The sequence below is a fragment of the Pipistrellus hanaki genome (assembly GCF_964339955.1).
Source record: "Pipistrellus hanaki genome assembly, chromosome: 14".
Lineage (NCBI taxonomy): Eukaryota > Metazoa > Chordata > Mammalia > Chiroptera > Vespertilionidae > Pipistrellus > Pipistrellus hanaki.
In genome coordinates, this window is record NC_140516.1 from 25257914 (window position 1) to 25270840 (window position 12927).

Here is a 12927-nt window from a genome sequence, read left to right on the forward strand (position 1 = left end):
TGGGATTCATGTGGGAGGCAGCCAGTGAATGTGTCTCTCTCACATCGATGTTTCTTTCTCTCAGTCTCTTTCCCTCCCTCCTACTCTCTCTAAAAAATCAATGAAAACATATCCTCCAGGCAGGATTAACAAACAACAAACAAAAATCTGGGTCAGTGTCAAGCTCCTGGCCAATGTCATCACCAGTAAGTTAAAGTTAGGGGAGAGCAGGGATTCCCGGTGAGCACAGTGGAGCCTAAGGCAGACCAGGCTTCCTCTGAGAGGTAGTGGGGCAGCCTCCATTCCCAGGTTTTTACATCCGTGAGGTGTTCAACTCAAGGTTCTTCATTTGTTGCCCTTTGCCAATTTTAGCCTTAAAATTAACACTTTTTTTTTCTAAAATAACTTGACTAGACTTTTTTTTTTTTTTTTTTTTTTTTTTTTTTTTTTTTTTTTTTTTTAACAAAACAGTCCCATTTTTCATTCTCAAGCCATTATTAGTTGCCTTTCCAGCCACCGGCTGCAATGTAATGCTCATGAATGCCAGTGATATCTGCTCCAATGTTACATCGCAAGATCCAAACAATCAAGCGAAGCTCAATGACCTGCCCAAGGCTTTGCCATCTAAGCCAGAGCGGGGCCCGAACCCAGGTTTTCTTTACCTCCTAACGGAGCGAAGTTGGTCCTTCTCTACCTACTTCTGACCGAAAGCTGCACTCCCTTGGAGGTAAATATTGGTTGTTCCCAAATTATCTTCCCAAAGTTTGTCAGTACACAGTTTCTTACCGAAATAATATTTTTCATGGTGGCTGAATTTCAAGATTTAGGCCTGTTTTTACCTATCATGAATCTGAAACCCTCTTTGTTTGTTAAGAAAATAGTGCAATACAATACTGAAGTAATGATAGTTATTAAACAAAACAGTAAGTTGAATAAGAACTCTTTTTGTGTATTTTGGAGGTTTGGTTTGAGGAAGAACAGGTTTTATTGGAGGTTTTGTGCTGATTCCTTAGGGCAGGTGTGGGTATTTTCAAAGGGTTTTTAGGATTCTAGGAAACCAGCTTCGTTCCATTATGCCTCACTATACCCCAAAAGTTCACACCATCAATAAAAAATCTGAACTGATAAGCCCCAAACTGTTATCAGCAGTTGCCTCTTGATGGTGAGGATATTAGACTCTCCCTCCTTCATACATTTTTACAGTGTTTAAACTTTTCAAGCCACCATGCATGACTCTTCATAATCTGAATGAAAGTCCAAAAATCTTTTCAGTTTCCTCTTCCTGGATACTGTTGTCTTATTAGACTCCTGTACTTACTATTTATGATCAAAGTCATTTTTTTATTCATAAAGAGAAGAGTGCACTTTATCATGCAGAGGTGGGCAGAGAGGGGAATAAATCGGATTTAAACTATATGAGAGATCTGTCTGAGGTGGAAATATCTGAGTGGTAGCTTGACTGTGTTATTGTCATCAGGAAAAAGGAAGAGAAGGAGGAGCAGGAGAAAGAAAAGGAGCTGGCAGGAGGAGGAGGAGAAAGAGGAGGAGGAGGAGGAGGAGGAGGAGGAGGAGGAGGAGGAGGAGGAGGAGGAGGAGGAGAAGGAAGAGGAGGAGGAGGAGAAGAAGTTGTTGAAGAAGTTGTTCTCTGCCTTAAAAGCCCTAGAATGGCTTTCTGGAACAAAGGGGTTACAAGTGAGTTGCCTTCAGGAAGACAAGAGGTACAATCAGTGTCCAGGAGATTGGGGCTGTCACAAGGCGGGTGCACAGACCAGGGGAAATGTCTATAGACAACAGGACCAGCCTTCAGTGAAGATGAAGCAGAAGAGAATAGGAAGACACTCCCCCTCCCACCTCCTCCCTCTGCCCCCTAGTGTGCCCACGGAATGATTTCACTGACCTTTCAGCGCAAAAAGGATCATTTACGCTCTGGGAAAATACATGGAAGTGAAGAATGCAAACAGCTTGGGAGGGTCACACCTTAAAGCCATGCTATTGGCAGTCATTCATATTACAACCTTCAAAGGTAGAGAGAATAAATGTAATAGTGTGCTTGATGAGGGAGAAGAGGGACTGCCACAAGAAAATAATGTTTAAAAGGCTTTCATTTACTAAATATCTGTTATGTGTCTGATATCCTGAAATACAATAAACTGTGGGCATCGCTCTATTTCATCTCCTTAACGTCCCTCTGGGCGAGGAACAAACTGTGGTTCAAGAGGCCCGAGCTCACGTGGTTGAAGCCGCATCACGGAGATGCAAAGAGTGTCCCTGCAAAGGGACCCTAAAGGCAGGGTGTGCCCCACGTGACCGAGAATAATCTAGAGACCCTCTGGTTAAGAAAGAGAGATTGTGGAGAGGAAGGTTTAAATATCAATTGTAGTGAGAGGGCTCAAAGTGAGATGGAACAATTTTAGGGCCTTCAGGAGGGGAAAATGTGGCCATTCTGTCTCATCCAGGCCCATGTGAACCCAAGTCCACCCTGAAAAAACAAGTGTAACTCTGACTTGTTCCCACAAGTGTAGGGAGAGAAGGCAAGAGGCACCTTCCTCATTTAGAGGAAAAACTAAATTCACTATCTTATGCCTCACAGCCATTCATAATGAAAGAAAGAAAAAAAAGAAGGAAGGAAGGAGGGAGGGAGGGAGGGAGGGAGGGAGGGAGGGAGGGAGGGAGGGAGGAAGGAAGGAAGGAAGGAAGGAAGGAAGGAAGGAAGGAAGGAAGGAAGGAAGGAGGGAGGGAGGAAGGGAGGGAGGGAGGAAGGGAGGGGAGGGAAAGGGAAAAGGAAAGAAGGAGGAAAAATGTTCGGTCCACAAAACTAAACCACTCTAATACTTACTGACTCCTCCAGGCCATGATCTATGTGTGTCTCCATACTCTCTCCAGTTGTATGACTGGGCACTTTTTCACAGGACACAGCTCTTATCACTCTTGGTCCTTCCAGACCCAAACAGATCCTTTTGCTTGGGGCTCCCAACCCAGTGTAATGTTTAAGTCATTTTTTGGAAGTAATGAGCCCATGGATATGCTCTAATTTTCCATTCGGACCTACTGCTCCCCAATCACATGTGATGGGGCCAAGGTCACCGAGCATGAAAGGCCCATTTCCTCATCGGTAGAATGGAAACACCGAGTCCAGGGGTCACTGGAGAATCAAACGCCTCCCTCGCTCTTGGGAGCGGGGTGGCTCTGGGGGTACTGCTGAAATGAGCACTTTCAGAAGCCCCCAGGGGAGAATGAGACTGGGGAAAAGGCTTTATTTGCATGGAGTTAGATTGTTTGAGTTGCCAACACCCATGGCCCTTAAACTAGCCCTGAAAGAGGTGCAGCTGGGGACTCAGCAAAGCCAAAAGCAAGGCCAGTGTCCAGAGCTTCAGTCCATGTTGCTGCCTCATCTAGTTCAGCATCCATTCATTAAAGTCCACAGTCCTTGGATCTCACAAGACGGTGAGCCACGTGGGTGCAGCTGAGCTCACCCCCTGCAGTAGAAGTCCCAAGAGGACCAGAGGGCCGAGGGCCAAAGGCAAAGAGCAGGACTGCTTGGTTCAGAAGTTTAAATATTCAGGTTTTACGCCCTTGCAATGGCCACGCCTATTTTGGCCCCAGACTCCCTCCCAGGAATGACTGACAGGCAGGTAGGCACCTTCCCACATCATTCAGACCTCACCGGGCATGCGTCCAAACTGCCTCCATCCAGTCCCTTCCCCCAATCAGTCAGCAGGGAACAGACTTGGGGAGGGTTGAATTAGCAAAGCTGAATCAATGGCATACCTTGTATTACCCAGTCTTCCCTTTCCTCCTTTCCTGTTAAGAATAACCAGATTATTATAACGGTATCACAGTAATCAGCGAGACCCTTTCTCAATAAATAAATAAACAGGGCAGCAACTATTAAGGTAGTAAGTGGAGTAAGTAGTCAATCTATTATCTTTCAGACACTTCCTGTAATGACACTGTATTCTCTCTCTCCTCGCTCTCCCTCTCTCTCACACATGCACACACACAAGTTGAAGACATCATGATTTTAGTAGGGACCATTCCTTTATGCACCACTAATAAAGAAAAACACTGCCAACTAAACCATGACATGCCAATGATGTAGGATGCATCCTATTCAGAGTTGTTAAACTGCAAAACATCATGGGTCCTGGAATCAGGGAAATGTGGTGTTTGACGTGCTGGGAGGCTCCTACTTGTTACCTTAAACCCTACACGTTATTGCCATTTGCTACAACATACCCGGGCTGCACTGTCACATAGAGCACAGTTCCTTCTTACTTCTCCAGTTACATCCATCCCCCTTTCTACCTGTCAAGGGCTATTCTCTCCAGGCTCCCAAAGCCTCAAGCTCCCACCTGACTCCCAAATGTCTCCAAAGCTTTCTGGAAGTATCTCTTACTCCTAACCATGATAATATTTACTTTTCTAGCTCCCCTGTCCCTCTGAAAATAACTCGGGCTCTTAAGTCTTACTAAGTGATTGGAATCAAATTTATGATGTAGTTTCAGCTAGCGTTTTCATCGTGGGCAGGAAAATGTGCAGATATCAGATTTTCACCTAAATGTAGGCTTTCTTACAAAAAGAAACCAATGTGCATTTACTGAGGAATAAAGAGGGTGGTATAAGGGGAGGAAGAGTTTTGTTCCCTTCCACCCATTCTGCTTTGATCACTACGTGTTGCCTCAAATATGTAAGCCTGGGTGGCCCGGCCGCCTTCTCACCACAGGGGCTACCAAAAGTCTGGGGAGAAACCTCACTTTCTCCCCAGGAAGAGGCAACGTCTCAGAAATAGTCAATCCAAACAGCTGCCACGACCACCACAGCCGTGCTCCGGCATCCTCCTCCTCTCCCCGCTCTCCCTCCTCCTCTCCCTCCTCTCCATCCCTGCCACCATCATCAAAAATCTCCAGAATAAAAGTAATTCCTTTCCTCCATAATCTGTATAGGAACCCAATGTCTATACTTTGAATACAAATCTCATTTCCAGCTGTACCCTAATTTGGAGCCTTATTTATTTCTATATTAATTTGTGGTAGTATATATATACTTTGGAGAGGCATTTTTCCTTTTCTTTCCATAGGAATGGCATTCATGAATGAGCTCTTTACACCTTTTTGACACTTTTCTCCACTTAGAAAGTCCTTTCGCTGGTACCTGAACCCACCTTGGATGGGAGCAAAATCCGATGAGCTTCCTCTGGTGGGCAATGTGTCAAAGTGTATGGAAACCTTCAGTATGATGTAGAAGCCTTAAGCCCAGAAATTTCACATCTAAAACCTTTTTTTTTTGGGGGGGGGGGGTGATTACAATAGATAGTAATGTGTTAGAATCTTCACTGCAGTGCATTTTTAACATTTCACAGTACGAATTTGGCTAGATAAATACTAGTCCATTTACATGATGGCTGTCAGGCAGCCATGATAGGTCATATTGTTCAAGAATACAATTGGCACGGGGATGTTCATAATATGTTGCTCACCCCAAAACAGCACACCAAGCGAAATGCCCACTGTTAGGCCATGTTCATACGGCGTTGGGGTTAAGATGCGTGGAGGCAAAGACATCTTTGTTCAAATCTTGGTTCCAACACCTAGTTCTGTCACTTGCTTCTTCTACAGATGTGGGTAAGTTATTCAGCCTCACAGAGCCTTCGTTTCCTCGTCTGTCACTCAGAAAAAAATAATGCCCACCTGTTAGGGTTTTTGTGAGGGTTGATTTAAATAATGTATGCAATAAATTTAAATAATGTTGGGCCTACCCCACACATAAGGGCTCCTTCGTGGGTTCTTCATATAGAACATATGTTGTTGTGTGTGTGTTTTTTTACAGGTGATATAAATACATTTTGGTAAACTTAAACAAAGGGGAAACAATTGAAAACAAGGCAGAAAAGTTGGAGAAACAGTTTTGGAAATAGGCAAGAAGCAATTCCGCTTCAGGGACTAGAACGCGGGGATTACAAGGTTGGTCTGGTAGGGTGGTTGCTGCCAGGGATAAAGGACACTGACCCCTTCACTCACCCAGTTTCACACGCTCAACAGTCCAAATCCCAGCAGAGGTCTTCCGTGGGCTGAGCTGGAGCCACTGTCCACCTCCCAGCGACAGGAGGCAGGAAGGGAACACTCTGGGTCTTTGGGGCAGGAGCAGCTGAATTTCCCTCCTAGCAAAATTATACACCATGGCCAGGCCGGGTGGCTCTGTTGATTAGAGGATCACCCCCCACACAAAAAAGGTGGCTGGTTCAATTGCGGGTTAGGGCACATACCGAAATTGTATGTTCCATGGCCAGTCTAGGTACAGATGGGAGTCAACTGATCCATGTGTCTCTCTCACATCGATGTTTTTCTCTGTTTCCCCCTCCTCTTCCAATATCACTAAAACCAATTAAGAAAAAAAGCAAAAACATATCATTGGGTGAGGATTTTAAAACGTTTTTTAAAGATTAAACACAATGGTGGTAGGTTCACTCCCCTGAAGGAAACCGGGAGTAAAGGATGGTGGACACTGCCTGGTGGCCATACAAGGATAGATGCTCTCGCATGTCATAAGCACATGGTAATTTTGAAATAGGAGAAATAGAGCTCTCACTGGTTTGGCTCAGTGGATAGAGCATCAGCTTGTGGACTGAAGGGTCCCAGGTTCGATTCCAGTCAAGGGCACATCGTGGGTTGTGGACTCAATCCCCAGGGCGGGAAGTGCAGGAGGCAGCCGATCAATTATTCTCTCTCATCATTGATGTTTCTATCTCTCTCTCCCTCTTTCTTCTCTGAAATCAATAAAAATATATTTTTAAAAAAGAGATAGAAGAAATAGAAATCAAATATTTTTAAAAGGAAAATAAAAGAAAGCTCTTTTACATACAGGTGACTATCATAAAAGCCTTGGGAGTAAAGCAAGACAATAATTATTTTTATTTTACAGAGAAAAATTGAGACTCAGGAATGATAAAAGACTAGCCGAAGGGCTTGGCACTTGGTCTGGGGCGGATCGGAAACAGTCCTGACTCAGGGTCTCAGGCTAATCCCCAGGTACCTCCTGGAAATTGTCAGACATCTCCCAGGCTTCCCTGCTTCCCAGCCCTAAACCTCAAAGGACACTGGTGGGTGGTATTTCCCTTTCCTCTGACTCGCTGGTCCCCCTGCTGCTGCGAGTCCAGGCCCCGGGCTGAGGCTTTGCCGGGAGGCTGGGCAGTCTGCCTCCCTCACATTTGGGAGAATAAGAGGGTGGAGCAGCGAAGGCTGAGGCACCCCTGGAGAAAGAAGTCAGGCTGGGCCAAAACTGGTTTGGCTCAGTGGATAGAGCCTCGGCCTGTGGACTGAAAGGTCCCAGGTTCGATTCCGGTCAAGGGCATGTACCTTGGTTGCGGGCACATCCCCAGTAGGGGGAGTGCAGGAGGCAGCTGGTCAATGTTCCTCTCTCGCCCTATGTTTCTAGCTCTCTATTCCTCTCCCTTCCTCTCTGTAAAAAAATCAATAAAATATATATATTTTTTTAAAGTCTGGCTGGAAGATAAATATGCAGTGGCCAAACTGGAGAGGAAGTGGTGTGGAGAGTAGGCAGTAAGAATAACTTTAAAAAGAAAGCCAAAGAATTGGGGGAATTGCTAAATCAGCAGGAAGGGGCCTGATACTTACAAGATCGCCTGCACCTGGCTGCAGAGGAAAATACGAGAGCCTCACAAAACAGCCATCCTTCTCTCTGGGATAAACTGCCTCCATAATTTGACATGATATTGAACATCTAAGTTACTGGGGGTTGTTTTCTGATTTTTATCTCTCCTTTCAGCTTCTAGAAGAGCCCACCAGAAAGACCAAACCAATTGCAAATTCCTAGACTCTACAAGAGACAATGGCAGAGTCATAGTTCTGGGAAGATCCTATGTAGGAGTCATCTGACCTAATATATGCACCTTTCAGTTAGAGAAACTGAGACACAGAATTACAAATATGTCCATACTACTTATTTGTTTTAAAACACTTAAAATAGAACTATCTTGATCAGAGATTAGCAAATGTTTTCTCATAAGAACCTTCTAGTAAGTATTCTTGGCATTTGAGGACCATATGGTCGCTGTCACAGCTACTCAACTGTGCCACAGTAGAGCCAAAGCAGGCATAGATGATATACAAACAAATGGATATGGCTCTATTCCAATAAAACTTTATTTACAAAAACAGGGTGCGGGCCAGTCCTAGCCAGTATAACCAGTGGTTAGAGTATCAGCTGGCACAACAAAGGGTTGCTGGTTTGGTCCCTGCCCTCAGTCAGAGCTCATGCAGGAGAGGAAACTAATAGATGTATCTCTCTCATAATGATGTTTTTCTCTCTCTCCCTTCCCTCCCTCCTTTCCACTCTCTCTGAAGAGCAATGAAAAAAAAGTGAGGATTTTAAAAAATTAAAATAAAAATAAATAAGAGAGTGAGGGCTGGATTTGGCCAGTGGGTAATTATTTGTTGACTCCTGATCTAGACCTATATATATATATATATATATATATATATATATATATATATATATATATAATTGATTTTTTACAGAGAGGAAGGGAGAGGGATAGAGACTTAGAAACATCGATTCAGCTGCCTCCTGCACACCCCCTACTGGGGATATGCCTGCAACTAAGGTACAAGCCCTTGACCGGAATCAAACCTGGGACCTTCAGTCTGAAGGCTGACGCTCAATCCACTGGGCCAAACTGGTTAGGGCTAGACCTATTTATTTATTAAATACCATGTGATCATCCTAGAAAAACATAGGAGCACATGAGAGGCATAGATTAAGTTCCCAAAGGAATGATAATAATGGCTGTAATTTGTGGAGCACTTCCTATGTGGCTTTCCTCATTGAACTGCTCCACCGGTCCTGTGAGATGAATACTATTATACTCTCCTTTTTTTTTTTCTTTTTTTTTCAAAGAAGGAAATGAAAACACATGCAGGTCAAATAAGCTACCGATGGCCCAATGGTCATATAGCTGGAAGATGGTAGTGTCAATATCTGAACCCAGACTTGTCTCATTTCAGGACTCACACGCTTAACAACTAAACCAGATACGTTTTTAAAGGAATACCTAGAAGGTAAAATAGAAAACGATAACACATGCTAAGATTTAAGGAAGGCTAGTAGCTGGAGCCCACCCACCTCAGATGCTGGGAAGCAAAAGGTCTCTCTCTCACGGTGAGAGGAATCCAGGCCTGAAGGGGAGAAGAGTTCAGCTCTTGATGATTATCCTGAATATCTGAAGCCAAACCAGGGAAGACTTGAGGAAATGACTCACTGAACCCAGGAGAAAGAAAAACAGGAGAATGATGGCAGGAGAAAATGAGGATAATATAGCCTTACTGTTAAAGTGAGGGTTAGAAATCCACAGAGACCCAGAAAGGAAACACTGAAATGGCTGAGCTACATTCCTGAAACTAACATGCAATATTGTTTTATCAGACTCACGGCTTCTGGGGCCAAGAATGAGGCAGGAACAGATTTCTTCTTAGCAGAGACACCATCTCATGTTCTTTACTGTCCCCAGATTGTCTCCTCTGCGAGCGCCCGAGGGGGAAACCCTTCTAATCTTGAATCACAAAACTGGCTGTTCCTGCCTCGGGTGCTGAGATTGGTGCGGCAAACAGATGTACTACACCGCAGCCCTTAAACGTCTCCTAACATCTGCGAGGAGCCCATGAAAGGACTTGGAGCCCTCAACTTTCCAGCTAAAGAGAAGCCTGATAGGAAACGTTGGGGAATGTTTTCAAGCATGAATACAGTTGGCTTTTCGCTTAGTGGATTATTAGAAACAAAAAAACAAAACTATGAGGTAAGACAATTCGGTCCTTGGCCTTTTTCTATCCACCGATCAAATAGTCACTGAATCAACTTCTTAATGCAAAGCTCTGATCATGCAATTCCCATGCACACTACTCTCAAAGTGAGCACACAGCATTCGTAATGATGTTGTGAAGCAGGCGCGTTCAGAAATTGCTGGTGGGAGTGCAAAGAGATACAGTCTCCAAGGACAGCCTTTTGGCAATCTGTACCAAAATTTAAAAGGCACATATCTTTGATCTAAGGTTCACCCTATAACTGTACTTGTATTTGCATGTATAAGATTATTGGCTGCAACATTATTAGATAAAGGATTAAATACACTTCTGCTCCTGGACACAATGTGGGTGGTCACAGCAGGTCAAAGCTCTTGCTGCAATAACTAAAAACAAATGGGTAAACTGGGGTGGGGGAGGGGAATGGTAAAGACATCAAAGAGCTGTGGAGAATTAAATGAAGTAAAGGTCCAGAGGGAAATGCCCTTCCTAGGGTGGGAAGACATCGGCGGCGTTCCAGGCTCTCTATCAGAAGCCTGGTAGGCCCTAGCCGGGTTGGCTCAGTGGATAGAACTTTGGCTTGTGGACCAAAGGGTCCCGGGTTTGAATCCAGTCAAGGACTCGTACCTAGGTTGCAGGCTCCTCCCTGGCCCACGCCCTGCTCAGGGTTCCTGCAGGAGGCAACCAGTCAATGTATTTCTCTCACATTGATGTCTTTCCCTGTCTTTCCCCCTCTCTTCGACTCTCCCTAAAAATCAATGGAAAAAATTATTCTCAAGTAAGGATTAGCAAAACAAAAAGAAAAGCCTGGTAAAACCATGTGTAGCTCTTGCTTGTTTGATTCAGTGGATGGAGCATTGCCTGGGGACTGAAAGGTCCAGGGTTCAATTCCGGTCAAGAGCACATACCCGGGTTATGGGCTTTGTCCCCAGTGGAGGGCATGCAGGAGGCAGCCAATCAGTGATTCTCTCTCATTTTTGATGTTTCTATCTCTCTCTTTCTCTCTGAAATTTATATATATATATATATATATATATATATATATATATATATATATATATATATATATATATTTAAAACCCATGTGTAAAGGACGAGGATAAAGCAGGGGTGCACAAAATCTTCCCAAAAGTGTAAACCCAGCCCACCTCAACTCAGCCTAGGGTTGAATAGAGGTAGTCAGCCCTGGCCCTATCTGCCTGAAAAAGATAAAGAGGGTCCCTCTCTGGTGCAAGGTATCTTTGCAAGTGTCCACACTTCTTTTATACACAATCCTTTAGTCAAAGTGTATTATGTATGCAAAGCAGCAGGGAGGGTGATCAATAATCAACAAAATAAAATCAACACAATCCCAAAGAAGATTGGGAGAATGAAGTTTTAATAAAAGCATAATACAATAAATATGCCTAATATAATTTTTTTTAAAAAAGAAGAAATGATAAAGTATTTAAACAGAGAATTAGAATCTGCAAAATAAATGGATATTTTATTTTATTTTATTTAAATAACTTTTATTGATTTTTTACAGAGAGGAAGGGAGAAGGATAGAGAGCTAGAAACATCAACCAGCTGCCTCCTGCACACCCCACACTGGACATGTGCCTGCAACCAATATACATGCCCTTGACCAGAATTGAATCTGGGACCCTTAAGTCCACAGGCCGATGCTCTATCCACTGAGCCAAACCGTTTCAGCGTAAATGGATATTTTAAAAATGAAAAAATATAATTTCTAGATTTAAGAATCCATTGGATGGGTTAAAGAGCAAACTGAACATAGAAGGCAACATTAGTGAATTCAAAGGCAGATCAATAGTAACTATTTTAATTGAACCACAGAAACTAAATTGGAAATAAAGTATGTCTAAGTGTGAGATGTACTCATGCAGTACAATACACATGGAATGAAGTCCCAAAAGGAGAGGCAGGAGAGAGAATGGGTCAGAAGCAGTAATAAAAGCATATGACTGAGAAATTCCCAATAATGATGGAAGACATAAACTCATCAATTTAAGAAGCTCAACAATCCCCAAATATAAAAAATACAACCATATCTAGACACACTTTAGAAATTGTTGAAAAACAAAAGACAATGATAAAATGTTAAAAAACAGCTAGAGGGGGGAAATGCCCATTGTCTTAAGGAGAGCTACAGTAAAATTAACAGTTAACCTTTCAAAAGAAACTATATGTGGCAGCCATGTAAGTGTAACCCCTCGCATCATCCTTCAAGACATTCTGCTGCAGGGTGTATATCTGATTGACAGCTGCTGCACTTTTGGATCCACTGAACTCTTCGTGCCAAGTCACACTCCCTCTGTGAGGCTTCCAACCAATGACTGAGCACAGTGGACGTACTAGAACCAGCCATCGAGGTAGATGCAGGATTTCTCTAGCAGAAATGTCTGGCCAAGCATTTCTCACAACTGTTCTACAGTCCGAGGCTCTGCTAACCCAATCCTTTCTCTCTCTCTTTTCTCACAAGTACCAGACTTTCTGGCTCTCTGAAGAGTCTTCCTACCTACTCCTGTCCTACTTTTATCTTTCACAAGCATTCTACACACACACACACACACACACACACACACACACACACACACACTATGTAACTTCAACAACAATGTAATGACATCTTTAAAGTGGTAAAAGAAAAAAATTGCCAACCTACAATTATATACCAGTGAAAACAATATTTCCTTCAAAGTACTAGAGATAATTTTTTATGCAGAAGGGAAATTTTCCCAGCTTGAAACACATAAAAATTGAGAGGGAATGAAAAGAGTATATACATGAATAAGTATAAAAGAATACTAACTGTTTGAAGCACCAATAATAACATCTTTGGAGTTTAGAATATATAACATCGTATAAAACACAGTTGACAATAGCACAAGAGGTAGGACAGGGGCAAATGAAGTCAAGTTATAAGATTATTATAAAGCCAGCCAATGAGTCTGCTTACCTGAATGTTTTGTGCAGAAATTTAGAGAAAGCTGGCAATAGTAAAGCCATGTTACGAGCCTTAAAGATTTGAAGTCATTAAGGTCCCTGAAAATGGCAATAAGAAAAAAAAAAGATTATTATAGTCTTCAGTTAGTGTTTTGGTCAGGTAGACAGCGATGAGTTAAGGATCCAT

At 43.1% G+C, this 12927-nt stretch overlaps 1 long non-coding RNA gene across 1 annotated transcript in view; it reads right to left on the reverse strand.

Annotated features, from left to right (window-relative positions):
• LOC311632866 overlaps positions 1-12927 on the reverse strand; it is a 61899-nt gene that overhangs the window by 12013 nt on the left and 36959 nt on the right. The window contains exons 3-5 of the long non-coding RNA XR_014796844.1: positions 6242-6350; positions 5997-6136; positions 5456-5638 (exon numbers count right to left, since the gene is read on the reverse strand). This is a non-coding gene — a long non-coding RNA (uncharacterized lncRNA). The remainder of the gene's footprint in view (positions 1-5455; positions 5639-5996; positions 6137-6241; positions 6351-12927) is intronic.